We start from the raw sequence: 8,300 nt of genomic DNA, 5'->3' as shown, positions 1-8,300 counted from the left end.
CTACAAGTAAAAATAAGAGTTGGGAAAAGAAGTAAATATATAAACGAAGTCAGTAGACCGAACTTGAAAGGAGTATTTTTATACAAACATATGTTGCAAGCAAACTTTTAAATTAAAGCAGCCAAGTAGACACACCTAGACATTGAACTTTTGAAATGTACCATTTTTTATTATTATTTATGATAACTAACTTCTTTCGTGTACCACTTTAACTTAACCCACATCTGTCCCAACCCAACCAATACTTTCCTGTCCCAGTTATGAAAAATATTAGGTTTTTGCATTATGTTTTTAAAATAATCGTTTTGTTAAAGCCTGCCCAATTGATTGGTCCAGGAACAGATTAACAAGCTGAACAATATCCGTCCCAACGTATATACCACCCAAAAATTTAGGTCAACATGATAACACCCACATAGGTGTATAAAGCCCCCTCTATCCACAAAAATTTTCAATATTTTTTTTTTAAATGCAATTTTGCGACATTTGCTGTAGGACATATACATACATTCATATGCCTTGTCCAACACCATTTTACTCTGTGCTTGAATGATTCACTGAAAACCAAACGTTTCCAGGCTTGCTATCAATAATCCTTTTACCAAATGAACCAAACGAGGTAGCTGAAAATGCGCGCTTATATGCCAAAAAAACAATAGACCCTTTTCTATTCCTGACTGCGCTAATCTCAGACTGATCTTCCGTTCAACCTTTTGGAACAGGGCAGAAATAAATTTGCGAGTTGCAACAATGTTGCCTATATTACTCTCTAATTTTAGATTGAATTGTTATTTCAGATCAGATCGTATTCAAGCTTACTCATGCACTCGTGACAAACGTTGCAACGCTCAACAGAACTGCGCAAACATCCAATACAATAGCGGTTGCCAAAAACACGATTGCGAACAAAAATTGAGCGCAAACATTCAGCTAATGGACTTGTTATCATTTGCTCGCGCATTTATTCCAACCGTGGGCCTAATATGTTGCGGCTCTTTCATAGACCGAAACGAGCGAGTTTATAGGCGGAACGGCAGAAGCCCACAATTTCATAAATATCTTCGATTTTGGACAATTATTGTGGCAAGGCGAGTTTGATTGAATTCCTATTCTGACATTTGCTAATATTCTATTTGTTCGCAAAGTTTTTTTTTTACGAAGTGTGAATACACGTATGTTCTGGTAAATTTTGTCTATATCTTCCATGTCGCAGAGGACAGCTAAACTCATTATAAACAGCCTTGAGCTTTTCCCATAGGGATATAAATACAGAATATCGACTTACTTCTTGTGGAATGTCAGGCAAATAAATGCATTTCAGTCACGCCGCTACTCAACAAGAACTAGTGAAAGTGGAAACGAATTCGTCTGTCAAAAACTGCTGTTATTGCATTAGTGGAGGCATACGTCATCATATTGGAAAGATAACTACTTCCGCGCGACAATTTGATTATACCTGTGTCGCATTCTTGTATCAAATGTTTTTCAAAGATGTTTACACGAACAATGTGCCATCGGAGTTCCTGTTGACCCAACTTGCGACTCAATTTCTTATTTGTCTCCCTGCTAGACTTCTCCGGAAAAGTACTTTACTGCTTCAAATTTGTTTAAACTAATAAAGAAAAATAAGTTGCTAAAACCTGAAAACTGAACAGTCCTGCATTGGATTCATTTTTAAATGTACCAAGTAGCCTATAAAGAAATCATTAGTTTTTTGGCAACTGAAATACATACGAATAGTACATGCCACAAAGCAGCCAAAGGCAAAACGCAGCAGAGCACAACGACGTGCGAATATGACTGACACAATAACATACAAGCTTGTTATTCAATCATCTTGAACTATATAATAAAGTCGATAGCTCGAATCTATAATTAGATCGATTTGTGTGAAACATAGCTTTGTAACGTTTCACTAAAAATTCAAATTTTCGACATATTGATCCTTAGTGTTTGATCAAGTCGAACAACAAAACGTCACGCTAATAACCGAATTGCGTAAGTCATTTTACGGATCCATACGGATCCGAAGTAGAAAGTAAACAAGGAGAAAGAACCTGCAGTTCAATACACAATATCCAAGTTCCCTTGTCATTTTTAGCAGTTTTGAGAAAAACGTAAAAAACTTCCTAATGATATTGTTATGCCATTGAGAGTCAATAATTTGCCATGATTCAATTTTTTGAAAGTAGCCGGATTTAAGTTAATTTGTATGACGCAGTTATTTGACGTCATAATGGCGCACTGTGACTTAGGCAGAAATGTGTCTATGACTTGGGGACATACGCAATTTTGCAACTTTACTATATGCACCAGTCCTGAAAACTAAACATTCCAAAAACTGTAATTCTTAGTATCTACAATGTCTAATACCCAAAATAGCTAATCTGTTTCAATTACATTATTTTTTATGTTAAAATATATATTTCATCAATATAACACGCTCTGCACACCCACCGAAATAAGACTAAGATTAAATATAAAGAATAAAACATAAATGTACCCAATATAAAAGCCAACCAAAGTGAATTGAACTTGGAAGGTGAATATGACAAGTGCACCTCCTCCTATACTGTAGTATAAATTCAAATTAATACGCGCTAAGCTAGAATCCGAGATGCAAAAACTCGAAAATACTTCGCAGAGGTTATTTTGCCTTTGTGACGTCACAATAGTCATGCGATAACAATGATAATTCATTATGACGAAACAATTGCACATATGTGCATGTCATACTAAATCACCATTTTTATGGGTTTTGGAATTCTTAAAACAAAATCTGAGTTAGCAGACAGGTGCGCAGCATTACATAAATCCCTATTTTATAAAAAACTCAAAATCGCCAAAAATGACTTACGCAATTTGGTTATTAGCCTGGTGAAAAGTTGAAACTAGGTTATATGTGTAGGTATTTAACGAGCCATGTTTAACAAGCCTCACTTGATTGAACAAATTCGCAGACAATATACAGGTAACTGCCACTAAATTGTTTTCGCTCGCAAAGTCTACGTAACAAATAACCGCCAATAGAATTATACAAGGTTCGCGATCTCAGCAGCACTTAATAATATTAGACCTGTTTAGGTTAAAATCAAGATGGTAAATTGCTCGTGCATAATTGGAATTAAATAACAAATTCTGGGTTAGGATAGGTGCAACTGCTGAAATCGCTTACCAAAGCAATATCGAGATCTATTTTAAGTATTTTCTATATATGAGCATCGCATTTCCCTCACTGTTACAACGCAAGGCATATTGCTTACTTTTTCCAATACATAATCACAACGCTATCGTATACCGCCAAAACGCAAAGTGCAATTATTAATCGTCCAATATATTTTACAAAATGCGCTTGATGACACCTCACCTATTTCCGCGACGTTATGCAATGCAAAATGTACAAACGGCACCATTAGAATAATATATCTATTACCTGTTTACCACGTCATTTCGAAGCTACACAACAGTCATATATCAAGAGCATTTACTGGCATTTAATTAGTCTTACAGTGACTTATAAGTGACAGTAAGACATACAATTCGGAGCCCGACAAACACGTTTGTATTGATTAGTATATTTTATTAATTAATTTATGAGCTAGGACACAATAAATTGGCCTACGTATGCATACATTAGTAGGAATTGTATTATTCCACTGCGAGTATCAAGTAGGCGTATTTGTATGACAAGAGATCGGCATACATATTACTTTATGAATCCAGCCAAGGATGATCATACTATTAGAATGACACCGCGAATCCTGCTGAGGTTGAAATAATAAACCCAAACCAGGAAATGTTTGATTTCAATTCGAAGCTCCCTAATAGGCTCGAAAATAAAAGTCAGTTAACAGAGTTAATCATATTTGACGGCGGTGTATAGTGACTATCATCAAAATGATGAATCCCGCCATCTTTGCGAAGGACAAAAAAGATATTTGCTTGATTTTTCTGACTCAAATTTTTGGTAAGAAATATAAACTCGTGCACTTGGCGGGCTCGGTAGGGAAATTCGATAATTGATAACGTACCGCCACAAATAGCAACATTATTGAATTTATATATATATTTACACTTACATAAAATAGGCGTACAATATTAAGGTTATATGAAAAATATCCATGTGAATCAAATAAGGAAATTAGAAAGATGAAGAATTTCTAATATGAACGATTTTGACTTCAACGGATTCTTCGCAACATGCAACAAGTATAAGTATATTTTGAATTTCGCGCAAAAAAATAAAAATACACAAAACACAAGCAATGAACACACAGAAGATTGGGGAAACTGGCAAAACCTGTTTAAAGGTTTATTACATGTTAATATACATGCGCCAGTTTACCCACATTCAACACACAAACATATATTCAAAATAAAAAAGACAAAGACACGAACGGGTATCGTTCGGGCGTCAAACTTGTGTAACATAAACACTCGGTGGGTCCCAATGAATAAATACACTTTGATAGGGTAAAGTGGAATGCATGGCTATGGTATGTGTATCACAACAGTGCGTTTCCTACAAAAATATGGAATAAAAAAAACACGTGAAATAGTGGTGATGTAGTTCAATTTCATTGCAAAAATAACACAGTGACAAAAAATTGTTACTAAAAAACAAGCTCTGTGAATATATTGAAGGTCTTAGCAGTCTATGCACAAACATGGATTGGGGTATCGGGTCCTTTTGTCGTTTTCGATTAGTTCAATTTAAAATCATTGTATCTGTCTCAATGCTTCCAACATTAATATCGAGCAATGTTCCCTCTAATTTTTTGTAGTATGTGTGCGCAGAAATTTTGGTGTGTGCGCACTTTTTTGGAAATGGCTGATATTTGTGCAAAAACCAATAAAAAAATTCTGGCGTTCTAACCGGGTAATGGGTGGGCAACAACAAACTTTCTCAACTTGCCAACCGAGAACATTGTTACATTACATCGAAATAGGTCTGTGCGCAGTAAATCTATGCTTGTGCGCAGCCTCTGAAAGCTGTGTGCGCGCGCACACGCGCACACTGTAGAGGGAACACTGAATTATCGAGATTCCACGAACGACCACCATTCTAACAGGTGCAGTGGCCTCGCCTTTTCTGCGCTCTGTTCCATCATCCAACTAGATTCATAAAAGGATCGAAACCTCGTAAAACACCGGTAACAGATCGTCCACCATTTAAATCCAATCTTTTATATATACATAAACTTTTTTGATTTCGGTGGATGGGCTTTGATTATGTTGATATTACGCGATACAAATCCAATAGTAAATACCGAAACACTCAGCGAGAAGCATCTCAGTCAAATGTTCACGAGGTCAAACCTTTTGCGGTCGTTGATTCTCCATTGTAAGCTCTGCGCCAAAACACAAAAGAGGGCTATTGCCCAGGTACACATTTTTGGCGATAATTTACTAACTTGCAACAGACTATGCAACATTATGAGAAATTAGCTGACCCGCATGGTATTATATATATATATTACCTACAATAGCGTCCAAAAGTATCATCACGTTGCAGCACTATTTCGCCCCGAGAATTGTGCATGACCGCACCAGTACGAATAGTCTTAACCAGGGGCGTGCAATATGTTTTGTCGGCCGGCCATATATCCAACTTCAGAGATCTAGCTGAGCCACACACAGAAAAAAAATTGATTTTTCTATGAACACAGCGAATTAGCGACAACCAGGGCGCCGCGGAAAAGGCAGGTATGTGCGGTTATCGCTTACCCTTCCAGTGATAAAGGCACCGGACAAAGTGCGCTTTTTTAAACATAAACAGTTGAATTAGAATTTCCTGCTCGAAAGGGAAAATCTAAGTGTTGACAAGGGCCGCACTAAATGGCTTGGCGGGCCAGGTTGTGACCCCCGGACCGCTTGTTGCGCACCCCTGGTTTAAATTAAAAGAATGCATGTAGTAGTGGCGGCGTGTGGTCATTTTGACAACCGGGGCAAGCTACTGCGGGACCAAGTCACCCCCATCTACGGGGACAGGATGAGCGCTGTAAGTTCTCCCATCATTTTATGAGTATAAAAACCATTCCATCGGTAACAACCAATCGGCAAAAGCAACAATTTTTAACGATAAGAAAGTGACTTTAAAACCGGTCCAAGTCAAGGGATTAATAAATATAGACATAGTTTTTTTTGAAACCTCTTTCAAAAGGAAAGGCAATATTTACCCAGATAAATACAATGACATATTAACAGAAACTTCGGGAAAGCAGACAAAACCTAAAATAAGGTTTAAAACGTTACTATGAAGAAAGGAAAGCTAATGCAAAGACAAGGACATGCGTCGCTCACTCATAGATATATATGCTGCTAGACTTCTACTGCTTGAACATATATGCAACACACCGCGGTTTCCTGGAAGCAAAATGCTCAATAACGCACTGATTAAAGTCATGCATCCCAGAAATAACGTCTCTGTGAATGGATAAAACAGCCAAGAAATTTAATCTATCGTGCTTCATTGTGTTTCTGAGATACGTTTTAATACGCTTCAGCGTTCTGAATGTTCGCTCTGCGTCGGCGGAAGAAATAGGCGTCGTCAAAATGATGTCCAGAAATTTTGCAGACACCGCAAAGGTAGTTACTAGAGTGTTATCTATGAGGAACCCATAGAGCACGCAAGTTGATGTGATGTTCAAAAAAGTTTGATTGGTGTATATACATCGCAATTCATTTTCCAATTTACCCACGATTATCATGGGGTAAAATTTGGAGACAGTAGCCAACAAATGGATGGGAAATTGACGTGCAAATTTTGAAAAATTCTTGGGGTTCATCAAAGAGAACGCGGCAAGGTGTTCAGTGCGCAGACGATCGCCTATTTGATTCACCAGAATGTCACAGCATTCCTTTGCAGACAAAATCAAACGCTGCGTTGTTTGCCCGCGGCGTAAAGAAGCACTCCATGTGTCGTCGTATTTTATTGTTTCCCGGATACGAGATACAGCATCGCAGAAGTCTGAAATACACGACTGCACAGACGCTCCATCCATTAGCCTTGACTGCAATGCGCCGTATAATACATCCACGTGATAGAATATTGTGGAGAAAAAAGCAAGAAAAAATGAAAACTCACCATCTTCTAGCAGACGCTTTAGACCTGCCGCCTCCCTCACAGAGCGTTCGTCCCAAACCGGAGAGCAATGAATGCCATTGAAACACTCAATGAGCTCAGACCTAATTTCGGACACGCCCTGCACCACGCGTGATTGGAAGTTCCAACGTGTTGGTGCACAAGCTGGGAGACGGCGGCTACATATCTGGCGAAGGAGGTCAGAGCGCTTCGGCGAAACGGAAAAAAATGAAGAAAACCCCGAAACATTTGCAAAAAATATACGGACGAGAGGGGTATCAAGACACATATTTATAATAACGAGGTTAAATTGGTGTGCATAACAATGTAAAAAATGCGCATGAGGAAAATCTTCTTTTATATAAACTTGAACACCATGTTTCGACCCACTCATAACTGCCGCGCCGTCATTTGAGCTATCAATTTTGACTTTGCGTTGTAAGGCTGTAACACTTCTTTCAGTACAGCCGATATCCCGCAAGCCGTGCGATCAACGATTGGTACAAAGCTGTGAAATCTCTCGGTAGGTTTACCATCTTTCACAAACCGAAAAATCACAGCCAGTTGGGAAACGCACGTGATGTCAGTTGTCTCGTCAGACTGAATCGAAAGGAACTGGCAATTCTCAATTTCCAGAGCCAAATGTTGTAAATAAATTTTATACATTGAGTCGAGAAAATCATTTTGGATATCCTTAGATGTCCCTTTCGAAACAGTTGCGGCATCAAGATGATCTCTCAATACTGTATCTAGGGATGCGGTGTATTCCACCATATCCAAAAATACCCCTCTATTAGAAGAGCCAGCCCGTTCATCGTGCCCACGGAGGGACAGCTCGTGACAACCAATGAACTTCAAAACATTTATCAATCGACCGAGAACATGGCGGTTTTTCTCGACATTTTGGTTGCGCCGACGAATGGAAACCGCGCGTCCTTCATCCAACTGTGCTGCAATATTAACATTTCCGAATGTTCGGTATTTTACTGCATTGTCCAGATTCTCTATAGAAGATTGATGATCCCTGGCACGCTTGGAAAGATGTTTAAGATTTCTAAAACCAAATTTACACCAACGTGAGTCACGGGCGGTAGCAAAAAGTAGGCAATAAAAACAAAAAAGTGCATTTTTGTCCTCGCTGTAACACAACCATTCGTGTTTTTTATACCAAGTTTCTGCGCAGAATGTACGCCGACGCTTTCCTCCGTCATGGGAT

The sequence above is a fragment of the Styela clava genome, chromosome 14 (assembly GCF_964204865.1).
Source record: "Styela clava chromosome 14, kaStyClav1.hap1.2, whole genome shotgun sequence".
In the NCBI taxonomy this organism is placed as follows: Eukaryota; Metazoa; Chordata; class Ascidiacea; order Stolidobranchia; family Styelidae; genus Styela; species Styela clava.
This window is presented reverse-complemented; position numbering follows the sequence as displayed.